This window comes from Spermophilus citellus (genome assembly GCF_964194105.1).
Source record: "Spermophilus citellus genome assembly, chromosome: 6".
NCBI lineage: Eukaryota > Metazoa > Chordata > Mammalia > Rodentia > Sciuridae > Spermophilus > Spermophilus citellus.
In genome coordinates this window covers 80,332,762-80,346,210 of record NC_138187.1, presented here as the reverse complement: position 1 = coordinate 80,346,210, position 13,449 = coordinate 80,332,762, and the positions used below count along the sequence as shown (strand labels likewise).

Below are 13,449 nucleotides of genomic sequence, written 5' to 3'. Positions count from 1 at the left end.
GCCCAAGACACCAGCCTCCATCACCTGAATCACCTTAGCACCCTCACACTGGTCTCTCCACCTCTCTTCTGGACCCTACAGTCAATTCTTTTTTTTTTTTTTTTTTTTACAGTCAATTCCTAACCCAACAGCCAGAGTTCTCCTGTACAAACAAATGTCAAATCGTGTCTCCTCTCTGTCCCTAACTCCTCCACAGCATCCCCATCTCCTGCAGAGAAACACCAACCAAGAACCCCTGTGTGTCCTGGTCCTTGGTGCCTTTCTGAAGCCACCTCCTATGTCTCAGCCTGCTGCTCACTCTGCTCAGGCCATTGTTCTTCCCACATCCCTGACATGCTCCCACCAAAGCCTTATGGACTAGAAGTTTCTTCCACCTGGAATGTTCTCCTCACATATCTTTACCTTCTTTGTTTTAAAAGCATCACATGAACCCCCATTGAACATTTTATCCTTTTCCCACTTTATTTTTCTCTTGAGCACATTGCTCCATCTGTGTGTGTGTGTGTGTGTGTGTGTGTGTGTGTATTCCCTATGTCCCCTCCCCCCTCAGTAGAATCTAACTCTCCATAAAAGGACACAATTTTTTGCCTGTTTTGTTCACTGCTCTGGCCCCAGTGCCAGTGGGGCCACTGACCAGATCACAGTAGGTACTCAGTGGTATGTGCAGGATTAATCAATCATCCATTTCCAAATTCCATCTGCCCAAGAAACAAATGACAGACTATAATGGTTTAAAATAAAAACTTCCCATTGCTTTCTCAAAATCCGACTTCAAGAAATAGGGAAAAGATTTAAGACTATTCCCTTTTTGAGCCCCATGAAAGAATAAGAACAAGTTGAAATAAGACATGATGCAGAAAAATTATATATGTAGTGGCTGAAATAAAATCAACAGGCATACGGAAAATCAATGCATGATATTGTAGAAGATGAACTTGAGAAGCATTCTCAGAACAAAAAACAGATGAATTGCAAAACAATATGCACAAGGCTATGACATATTTGAATGACAAATCTCAGAAAGAAAACCCACAATAAAATCACAAATGCATGTGTAAGGAGCAATAATCAGAAATGTGAGAGGATAAAATATTCCAAACCTCATAAAACAAACTTGAGATTAGAAATTGAAAGTTTAACATTTTCCAAGAAATTTAATGAACAGAAATAAATATTAAGACACAGCCTCATAAAATTTCAAACTGAAAGAATTTTTAAAATGAGTCCTGAAATTAACCACTAGGATAGCTATTAGCAAAAAGACAGGAGAGGGGTTGGGGTTGTAGCTCAGTGGGGAGCCTAAGACCCTAGGTTAAATTCCCAATACCTACACTCCCAATAAAAAGAGAATAGGAGATAACAAATGCTGGTGAGGGTAAAAGAAAATGAAAGCCTACCACACTATTGGTGGGAATGTAGACAGGCACAGCCATTATGGAAAATGGAATGAAGGTTTCTAATAAAATAAAAATATAACTATTTACAAATTCTTCTTTTGGGTATACACCCAAAGAAAATTAAATCACCCCCTTGTACAAATAAAAATAATTTTTAAAATCCACACTCATGTTGACTATCTACAATTGTCAAAGGACCAATTACACCAAAAAATTACACACACACACACACACACCCCAAAGCACACAAAGTAGAAAATATAAAGGATGAACAAGCTGTAATATCTAGCATACAGCAGACTATAGGTAATAATAGTGTATGGTATTGAGGATTTTTGCTAAATGAGTCATTATAGCAGCTCCTCCACAGGTGAGATAGTGGGTAATTATATAAAATAATGGATGTTAGTTTGTTCCACTATAGTAACTATTTATATATATGTATAGGTGTGTGTGTGTATATATATATACCTATAGGTATATATATATATATACACACACACACCTATACACACAAACATATATACATCTCTTTTAATACATGTTGAATATGCTATGCACAATATTTTTTATTTTATTTTAATTTTTGGTACCAGGGATTGAATCCTGAGATGCTTAACCACTGAGCCACATCTCCAACCCTTTTGTATTTTTTATTTTGAGGCAGGGTCTCACTATGTTGCTTAGGGTCTCACTAAGTTGCTGAAGCTAACTGAATTTGTAATCCTCCAGCCTCAGCTTCCCAAGCCACTGGGATTTCAGGTGTGCACCACCATGCCCAACTGCACAATAAATTTTTGAAAATAAACAATTAAATGAACAAATAAATAAATTTAACCAAACTGGGGGGAAAACAGTTTTTCTCTAATATCTTCTCTATTATAACAAATGACAGACAACAAGTCAGTTTAAAGGGCATAGAGGGGGAAGTTTATGATTCAATGATTTATAAATATATCTGTGCTGTTAATATGCTAGGACAATGTTTAATAACTTATCATGCCTACAAATGAATAATGTTATAAAAAATATAACTAGAAAATGAAAATTTCTAATAAATTTTTGCCCAACAGGTTTTCTACAAATTTCATTAACAATATATTCCAGATCACCAAGAGATAAATAAAACCATGAATTAAAATATGGAACTATATTACTCAAAAATATCTGTCAACTGGCATTAAAACTGGTTCACTACTTAAAAGTAACTAAATAAATATTTATCACTGAGAAAAATAATATATTCTCACAGACAAATGATTTTAATAATTACAATTATAGTAATGAAGAATAAAAAATAATACATCATTGAAAGAGAACATTTTGTTTCAACATAATTGTGTAAAATTCAAGATTAAGTTGTTGGGAGAGTGATAAATCCTTGGCAGCAGTGAGGAGAGGAGTGATGGGAAGAAACAGTAAAGCAAAAGATTAAATTCCATTTAAAATGTTAATATAAGTCCTGTAGAACTTAAAGCACATTATCTTCTGTCAATAGATAATATCTGGTAATCCATATACAAATGATAGGCAAGACATGCATGGAAAAAATTATAAAACTCTTTGGAAAGATATTAAAGTTTCAAATAAAGAAAGGGTATGTTCCTGAGTCAGAATACTCAATTTGAAAAGATCTCAGTTCTTCTCATAATGATCTTTGAACTAAGTAGGATTCAATCAAAATCTCAGAATTCATTTTTAAGCAACTGGACAGACTAATTCTAAAATGTATGTGAAAGAACAAAGGTCAAAAATAGCCAAAAGCTTCTGAAGAAAAATAAGGAGGTAGAGCGGGGACTTATAACACAGCATTTAGGATTTTTGTTAAGCTGAGGTGAAGAATTATTAGAGTGCCATATTGGCTTAGAGGTAGACAAACAAAACAGAATACAGATGCATACAGTGAGCCTCTCACACATGAAAATTTGATGTATGGCAGAGTTGGCACTGGAGACAGCATGAGAAACGGGGAACTATTTGATAGATGGTCCTGAGACAGTTGGTTGTACTTTCGGGGAAAAAAATGGATCCATATATCACACTATATTCATAATATGACACATACCACACAAAAGGATAAAGAATTTGAACAAAAATGGCAAAACATAAAGAAATTTAAACATACAGATGAATGTCTTTATGGACTCAGGTGGAGAAGAATTTTTAAATAACATGGAAAAAGAGGTAATAAAATAAATGATTAATGTATTTGATTACCTTAAGATTAAGAACTTCTGTTCATAAAAAGATACCATGAAGAAATGCTTGTACAGGGCTAGCTGGGTTATAATATGGTATAACCACTTTGGAAAACAGTTTGGCAATTTCTTAATACTTAAATTCCTACATACCATACACCCAGCCATTTGCACACTTGTGCATTTACCCAGGGGTGAAGGAAATACATGCTCACAAGAAAACTTTTGGAAGTGCTAGACATGTTCATTATTTTGATCATGTTGGTGGCTGATATTTCATATGTATATATGTCAAAATTTGCTTAATTGTACATTTTAAATATAACTAGTTTATTATATATCAATTGTAAGTCAATAAAGCTCTTCTAAAGTAATATCATAAAGAAATTGAAAAGAAAAGCCCAAAACTAGAAGAAGATATCTGCAATACATAACCATCAAGGGAATAGTATTCATAATATATAAAGATCTCCTTAAGTCTAAGAAGAATAAGGCAAATAATCTAATAGAAAAAGAGGCAAAGACAAATTCACATTTCACAGAAGAGGGACCACAAATGGCAACTAAACATACAAGATGCTAAACCCTCCTTAAACAGAGAAATGTAATTTTAATTTTTAAGAATCATTCTAATATGTCATCATACTTTCATAGATTTATGAACATTAAAAACTCTAACAATATAAAGTATAGACAAGCATTCAAATCAATAGGAAGTCTCACACATTGATGTAGAAAGTTAAAATGGTGTGCCTCTTCAAAAGACATGGGCATGATGGCACACACTTGTAATCTCAGTGACTGTGGAGGCTGAGGCAGGATTGGAAATTTGAAGTCAGACAATTTAGCAAGACTGTGTCTTAAAATACAAAATTAAAAGATCTGGTAATGCACCTCAGCAGTAAAGCAACCCTGAGTTCAATCCCTGATACAGTAAAAAAGAAAGAAAGAAAAAATACAATGCAAGGGCCAGTACCTCAGTGGTACAGTATGTGCAGAGCATATTTAAAGGCCCTGGGGTCAATCTCCAGGACCAAAAACAAAACACAATGCAGCTTTATGTATAAAAATTGAAGCTCAGTGAATCTTATAACCCAGTAATTCTATTCCCAAGAACATATTTTAGATTAAGTCTTGCATATGAACATTAGTAGACAAGATACAGCAATGTTCACAACAGTATTATTTATAATAGTAAAAAAATGGGGAAAATTCAGATATTCATCAACAGGGGAATGAATGGATGAATAAATTGTGATGTGTTCTCTCAACAGAAAAATTATCATGATTAATATGAATAAACTGTGGCTACATGTAACATAACTCACAGAAATATATTGTTGCAGGAGAAGTAACAAGTTGCAAAGACCACAGAAGGTTACAGTTTTTAATTAAAAAATAAAGTAAAAAAATTAGGAATTAAATACACATGATAAAATTTTTAAAATAATTTCAATGATAACTCTCCAAGTAGGAATAGTGTTTACCAATGAAGGGAAGATAGGGGAGAACACATAGGTGAAAGAATTGTTTGGGGTAAGACATAGGAAGTGGGAGGTGATATTCTCATAAAATTGCCTTCCAGTTAAGTTGGGAAATTCCAGTTCACTTGGTATTATAATAATATAGATTTATTTATGTGTCTGGTTGATGTTTTGTGTTAAATGCTACATGGTAAAATATTGGAAAGAAAAAATGTACTGACTTAATAGTCAATCTTACAACCAATAGGCTGTAATTGAAGCAGTAAGTTATTGTGAATTAAATTAATGCATTTTTAAATATTCAGTGTCAGCCACTTTATAACTAATGGAGGTCACTTATAAGACTACAAATGCCATATACTACTGGAACACTATTGAAGAATGAGTTATCAAAACATTTTAGCAATCTAAAAATATTCATAATATTTTAACCCAGATACCCCACTTTTAATAATCCTTGTTTCTGTAGTTTACTCATAAATGTAAAAAGTAGTGGACATATTCAATATAACATATACTGAATAAGGTATCATATATCTCCAAAAGTATGGTTTATAGGAATTAGAGTTGATAGCTCTAAAGATACTATAAGAACAAAAAAGGTAATATTCAAGTTTTGGTTTCCAGTGCAGTATGTTAAGAAGCTTACATCCATTTGTGAGATATAGCAAAAGCTATGCTGAGAGGAAAATGTATAGCTTTGAATGGAACTGCAGTCACATATCACTTAAGCAAAGGAATGAATTCTGAGAATGCTTAGGTGATTTCATCATTGTATGAACATCACAGAATATCCTTACACAAAGCTAGATGGTATAGCCTACTGCACACCTATAGCCTAGTGCTCCTAGGCTACACACCTGTATATTATATAGCTATAGTGAACACTGTACACAATTGTTAACATGATGATAAATATTTGTAAGTCTACACACATCTAAACACAGAAAAGACACAATAAAATTAAGTTACAAAAGGTAAAATGTGATACTCCTGTATAGAGAGAGCCCTTACTGTGAATGAAGCTTGCAGGACTGGAATTTGCTCTGAGTGGAGAAAATGTGAAGATCTAGGACAATACTGTCCACTACTGTAGACTCATAAGCCCTGTGCACTTAGGCTACACTAAGTTTATTAAAAATATTTTTCTTTCTTCAATAATAAATTAACCTTTAGTTCACTGTATCTTTTTCCCTTTATGGCTTTTTAATTTTTTTTAACTTTTTGACTCTGTAACAACAACTTGAAACTAAAACACATTGCACAACTCTACAAAAGTATTTTGTCTTTATATCCTTACTATATAAACTTCTTTCTACTTTTAAATGTTTTTGTTTTTACTTTCAAAATTTTTTCTTAGGAACCATGACACAAATGCACACATTAGCTTAGGTCTACACTGGGTCAAGATCATAAATATCACTGTCTACATCCTCCACATCTTGTCTCCCTGGAAGTCTACACACATCTAAATGTGGAAGGTCTTTGGAGACAATAACACACATGGAGCTGTCAACTCCTATGATAGCAATGCCTTCTTTCGAAACATCTCCCCAAGAATCTGAGGCTGTTTTACAGTTAAATTCTTTTTTTTTAATAAGAGGAAGGAGCACACTCCAAAATAACTATAAAAAGCATAGTAAATACCTCAACCAGTAACACTGTCATGTATCACCATTATCAAGTATTATGTACTACACAAAATTTGTGTACGATATTTTTACATGGCTGACAGTGCAGTTGGGTGTTTATACCAGCATCTCTACACACATATGAGTGAGGTCCAGCACTGTGACATTATGATGGCTATGATGTCACTAAGCAATCAAACTTTTATGCTCTCTTACAATCTTATGGGGTCAGTAAAAAGATCAATGGTTGCCATGAGTTGGGTTTGGATAGATGGATAAATAGCATAGAGGATTTTTAGGACAGTTAAAATACCCTGGATGATCATCCAATTATGATGTATACATTCCATTATACCTTTTCAAATCCACAGAATATCCACCAGGAATGAGCCCTGTGTAAATTATGGACTTCTGGTGATAAAGGTGTATCAGTGTAGGTTCATCAGCTGTAACAAATGCACCACTCTGGCAGGCAATGTTGATACCAAGGAGGCTAGGCATGTGTCCAGGCAAAGGGAATCTGGGAAATGTCAGTACCTTCCCCCTTTGTTCTATTGTGAGCCTATAACTGGTCTAAAAAATGAAAACCTATTTTATAAACAAATGTTATTAAACATTAGAAGAGAAATATACAAAAATAGACATATATCATGATAACAATTACATTATTAGAAAGAAACAAGCCTGTTAAAAAATGGAATTAAATATCCCCAAAATTATAGTAATAGTATGAATAGGCTAAAACTGCAAGTAATTTTTAAATTTTCTTTATCTTCCAAGCTTTTTTTTTTTGGTGAGTTAAAGCTCCTTTACCATTTAAGAAAATTAGCAAGAAAATGAAAAACTCATGCTCAAATATTAGGCTTACATATCACCAACAAATTAGTTTTGCTCTCCCCCAAATTCTAGAAAATTTATTCAAGTTGGTACTAAAGAAAAGCAAGCATCAAGAAAAAATTAAAAAGGTTAATCTTAAGATCCTATGAGAACTAAAAAAAAAAAGAGTGAAATCTAAATTTAGTTGGAAGAGAGGGAAAATGTGAATAGAGAAATATTCCCCAGAAATCAAATAAAAGGGGAAAGAAGGGAAAAACTACAAATAACCATTTCTTCCCACAAAAAAAATGGTGCATTTTTTTGGATGAAGAAAGGAAAAAACCCACAAAATCCTAAAGCATAATTTTCAAATTAAAAAACTGCATCAATTTGAACTTGATTGTTGAGGTTCAGACAACATTTTAAATAAGAGGACACAGAGGTGGGGGTTTGATGTACGTATCTATTAGCAGACAGCTGCTTATAATTTTGGTTTAGAGTTGGAACACTATTCTTGGAAAAACCAGTCGTGTTCAATTTACAACAGATGTAACCAAGTGTTTATTACAGTAAAATGCTGGTTTCTGCAAGTCAAAAGTTCAGTGAATAAACAAGCCATGTACGTAAGCAAAACAACATTTATTGTTCTGAACCAAAGAATTCACTCTAATCAGTGGTGAGCATTAATTATTCCATCAAGTAGAGCGTTCTATATTTTATTCACTTGGAAGGAAGGGGGCAACTAGCTCATTTTGCTGTGTTATATTTAATTGCCTTATTCTCGAAGATCTGATACATAATTGCAATCTTAAAGTTAAGTTTAGGAAAATAACTAAAAATTACACATGAATCAATATTCACTGAAGTTAATGGTATTAAAACTAAAAGGGGGAAAAGGTACGATTCAAGATACACAGGTCATGGTCTTTGTGTAGTGCTTAAAAAATAACAGCAAATCATGTTAATCCTCCTGGCAAAACTGGTATGTGCACTGCAACTGGTGTCCCCATCTCTGTAGTTCCTCATGTAAACCCATCCCACAGAACACTCACAGAGCAAGTTACCAGAAAGATCCATGGAATGGGCTGAGCCACATACACAAGGGTGCCAAAGGCAAGGCAGCAATAATCCAAAGATGGTTTAGAAGGGGAAAAAAAATGTAAAAGCAGGAAAGCGGCACACATGAAGACCTAAGAGGAAAGGGAAGCCGCCGGGAGAAGAGCAAGCAGAAGAGCAAGTATTTTTCTAGAAAGATTGTCATAAAGTATTAGATGTAGAAGGGGTCCTCCTGAGTGGAACTGAGGCCAACTAATGGCTACAAACAGCCAGCAGAACTGGAGTTGGAAGACTGACTTCACGTTCACACGGGAGCAAGGTCATGCACCAGATACGAAACTTCCTGGTTGTGGGAATATGGTGGCAAAGCCATCAGACAAACATGGCATACCTTCCTGGAACATCAGTTAACTCCAGGACAAATAATTAAATCGTAACTCCTATTAAAATAATTATATGCATATCATAGAGTGAAATAAAAATTTTACATAAATATTTAAGTTGAAACACGAAGGCTCAAAGAAATTTTTATGGGTTTCGGGCAACCATTTAGGGCTAACCACCCAGAAATCATGGGATTATGCCTTTATTCTCTTTTACCTGTAGGGATTCTTAGGGATCAATTTTGAGAGGAGTTGCCAAGTTATCCACAATCTTGCCCACATTTTAAACTTATCTTCTACAGCTGATAAATCAGCACCATTGTGGGAAACATTTTTGACAACATCTGTTTTTGTCAGCTTTTTCACTGCTATGACTAGAGGACCCAACCTGAACAACTGTAAAAGAGGAAAGGTTTATTTGAGGGCTCACGGTTTCAGAGGTCTCAGTCCATAAACATTCAGCTCCATCATGATGGAAGAGTATGGCAGAGGGAAACAGTTCACATGATGATCAGAAAGCAGAGAGAGAGAGACTGTACTGGCCAGATACAAATTATATACCCCACCTCCTCCAGCCACACCTCACCTGCCTCCAGTTACCACTCAGTTAATCCCCTGAGGGATTAATTCACTGATTAGTACAAGGCTATAACCCAATCATTTCTCCTCCAAACCTTCTTGCATTGTCTCACCTGTGAGTTTTTAGGGGACACCACCTCTAAACCATAATAACACCTTAAAAAAACAAAAAGAAAAAAGGGTAGGCAATGCATGATTTAACAGTTAAGCAAAGAGATGTAGAAAATTGCTAACTGAATGCAAGTAAAACTTCATAAAAGGAAAAACTGAAATCAATAAAATGAAAATGTAAATAGGAATAGCATTGGAAAGTTAAACATTTAAAGGATAGAATCATTATCATTTTGAAATACATAGGAATTATCAAATCTGATAAAAACATAATATGCAAAGCTTACACTTACCAATGTATTCATTTTCACATATGAATTTTAATATTTTTTTAAATTAGCAAATAGCAAAGCTATCATGTACAACCACATGGATTTCTTAGCAAGTATCTCTAAAAAACAATTGCTAAAAAGTCTAATTTTACTAGTTTCATAATAGCCTTGAAACATATAAAAGTATTATACATTCTTTTTTGTAACTTTAAATACAACTAGAAGTGACTCGTGAGTAATTCTAAACTATTAGGAAACTTGAGAATAAGCAGTAAGTGCACAGAAATGAATCTGAACAGCAAAAAAAAAAAAAAAAAAAAAAAGAAAGTTCTACCTGCATACATTAAGACTCATGCACTGCTTTCCTTAGGACAAACCAACATGCCATGATTATTAGCCTATTTTTAAATTTTTATATAAAGTTCTAATAAGGTAATGTGGTTTTTTTTTTCATTTTCCCAGGGCACAGCAACTAAGCAACACATAATTAAATAATCAGAGGAGGAATGGAAATACTGCTGGGAACAAGCACACTAATAGAAACTAGAAGGAGCAGCTCAGTGACAGCAAGAGTTAGAGAAACTGTAATGAGCCAGACAGTCATTAAAAAGCATGGCAGCACAGGGCTATTCAGAGCACCAGCCGACTACAACATCAGCAGCCCTAAGGAAGCGGCATGCTGCAGGAAAAACAGGATCAGGGAAGGTGGATTCCTCAATATCCATATGACCCCCAAATCGAACTGAAGTTCATCACCCTTGCTGTCCAGAAACTGGTTTAAGAATGGGTGTGCAAACCCACCCTGACCAACAAGGCAAAGGATAAAACCTACAGAAGAGCTGATTGATGACACTCAAGAATCACTCCGGCTATTTTGCCACCTGTTTAAGAATGAGACCAAGATACAGGTTAGGGAAGAATCAAGGGAGGAAGAGAGGAACAGCTAGACAAGAGTGAAGGCTGAAGCCTACTCCTCAGGAACTGGAATATGTGAATTATGTTATCTCCTTGTTGAAGCCAGTTTGAATTTAGATTTCTATTACCTACAGGCCAAAGGACTAAACTCAAATCTAGGTTTAGCACTATGTGACTCAGAGAAAGGTACTTGACTTCTTTGAGCCGCCATCTCCTCAATGGTGAAAAATGTTTTCTCATTGATAATTGTGATCTAATGAAGATAAAGTACATTATCTGGTCACGGGGTCTGGGCTTGTGGGTCATGGTAGAGCACTTGCCCAGCACATGTGAGGCACTGGGTTCGATCCTCAGCACCACATAAAAAAATAAATAAATAAAACAAAGGTATCTGGTCTGCTACTCCAAAGGATACTATATATTAAAAGCCAAGTATATAAATAGACTGTATGTAAGAAGCGAGGTATTTTGAGGAAAAGATTTTTATCCAAAATTATTTGAATTCTAAAATAATGAAACATAAAAGCAAGATTTTTTAATTTGTTCTTTTTAGTTCTATGTGGCAGTATAGTTTTACATATTTATACAAACATGCAGTACATCTTACTCTAAATAGGATCCCAGTCTTGCAGTTGTACATGATGCAGGAATTCACAGTGGTGTATTCACATATGTACATAAGGAAAGTTATGTCAGATTCATTCCACAGCCTTTCCTGTTCCTGTTCCCCCTTCCTTCCCTTCATTATCCTTTGTCTAAGTGACTGAATTTTTTCTTTAACATAACAGTTAAGTATTTATTCTAAGAGCTTATGATAGACTTTATGGAAAACTGCTGGAAACCATTCCTTTTATAAAAGCGTAAAATATACATATTTTAAATGTATTAATTTTTGAATTTTGGCAAAACTTGTATCACAAAAAATTTGCCATCTTAATCACTTTTAAACATTCGCTTCCATAGCATTAATACATGCACATAGTCATGTTACCATTATCAACGCTCATCCACAGAACTCTTTTCATCTTGCAAAACTGAAGCCTGACTCATTAAACGATAACACTTCATTCTCCCTTCCTCCAGCCTTGGGCAACCTGCACTACACTTTCTGTCTCTAAATCTGACTACCAGCTACCTTACATAAGTGGACTGATAGAGTCTGTCTTTTTGTGACTGGCATATTTCACTTAGCATAGTGTTTTCAAGGTCCATCCATGTTTGTCGCCTGTGTCAGAATCCTTTCTTTTTTAAGGTGGAATAATTCCCCATTGCATGTATACACCTCATTTTGTTTATCTGTTCATCTGTCAATGAACCCTTGAGTTGCTATAGCCAAATATTTTTAAAAGCAAAAACAATAGGAAATCTGGGTGGAAGCAATAAAATACAGGAAATCCTGTATACCTGATTCGTTGGAAAAGCAAAACTTCAAAAATTTTATTAGAAATACCCACATTATGTGCATGAGGCACTGAGGTTGATTTAAACTCTGAACAGGTGTGCTTATGTTAATTTCTTCCATTGTCTCAGAAGTCAAATAATATGACTCCTAAATGAGGGAAAATTTCCTGAGGGGGAAAAAAACTTTCTGGAAAATTTTAACATTTTATTCATATGGAAGGTAAACATACGCAGAGAACATTTTTAATTACTTTTATTAGTTTGGATTGGTTTATGTAACCAAGAACATGGGTTATTTACTTATTTATACTTTTATAAGCACCAAAGAATAGTATATTTCAACTGCAAAAGCACTAGAAGTTCATCGCAAGTTTTCAAAAAGAAGAAATAAAATGTTATTTATGATAGTAACCTTGATTTCAACAGATTATAATGTGATGCTGAGAGCCATTGCCAATTAAAAAAAAATTGGCAATGGCTCTCAGCATCGTTTTACCTATTATTTTTACCTACATGCTATACAATGCAATGGGTCTATCAGAGCAATCAGGTAAAGGATGATAGCTCAAAGACATTAAATTAAAATGATACTGAGAGCCCCACCTGCTTTCTAATTTACCCAGTGGTTGTACTTCTTGGGCAGAAGTGCAGAAGTAGGTTTTGATAGCAGCTGGAAATTCTGAGAGCCACTTTGGAAGTTACATTTGACTTTTCAAGGACACTCACTCAGGGAAACTGGCTAATTTCCCAGATGTTTTATGAAGTCCTCACATTTTGTATTCTAAAAATGGCTTTTAAATGGGCCTAAAAAATAGGACTTAGAAACTACAAAAACCTCTACAGAATCAGGTGGGTCGAAGCTATTATTAATGCCATGAATGTAAAAATATTCTTAGGGTCTTAGGTGTCAGTGGGATGCATACCTTTTCATTTTAATTTTCTAAGCAAAACCAGACTCACAGATTTTTTTCATCCCTTAGGGAATGTGAGCTACTTCCATACAGGTGACCTATGAATGTTAGTAGAATAATTCTAGTTACTGTACTTACACTGAGTTTTTGTAGATGAAGTTTAGAAGGATTTTTCCTATTCTAGGAAAGACTGTTCTTACAGTAGATCCATGATATAGTGATTCCAATACACTTTTTGTTTAACCAATTATAAAATTTAGAATGTGGGAATGTAGTTCAGTAGTAGAGCACTTGC

The 13,449-nt window shown here is 34.4% G+C and overlaps 1 long non-coding RNA gene across 1 annotated transcript in view; it reads right to left on the bottom strand.

Annotated features, from left to right (window-relative positions):
* LOC308652208 overlaps positions 1-13,449 on the bottom strand; it is a 295,262-nt gene that overhangs the window by 251,237 nt on the left and 30,576 nt on the right. The window lies entirely within an intron of this gene.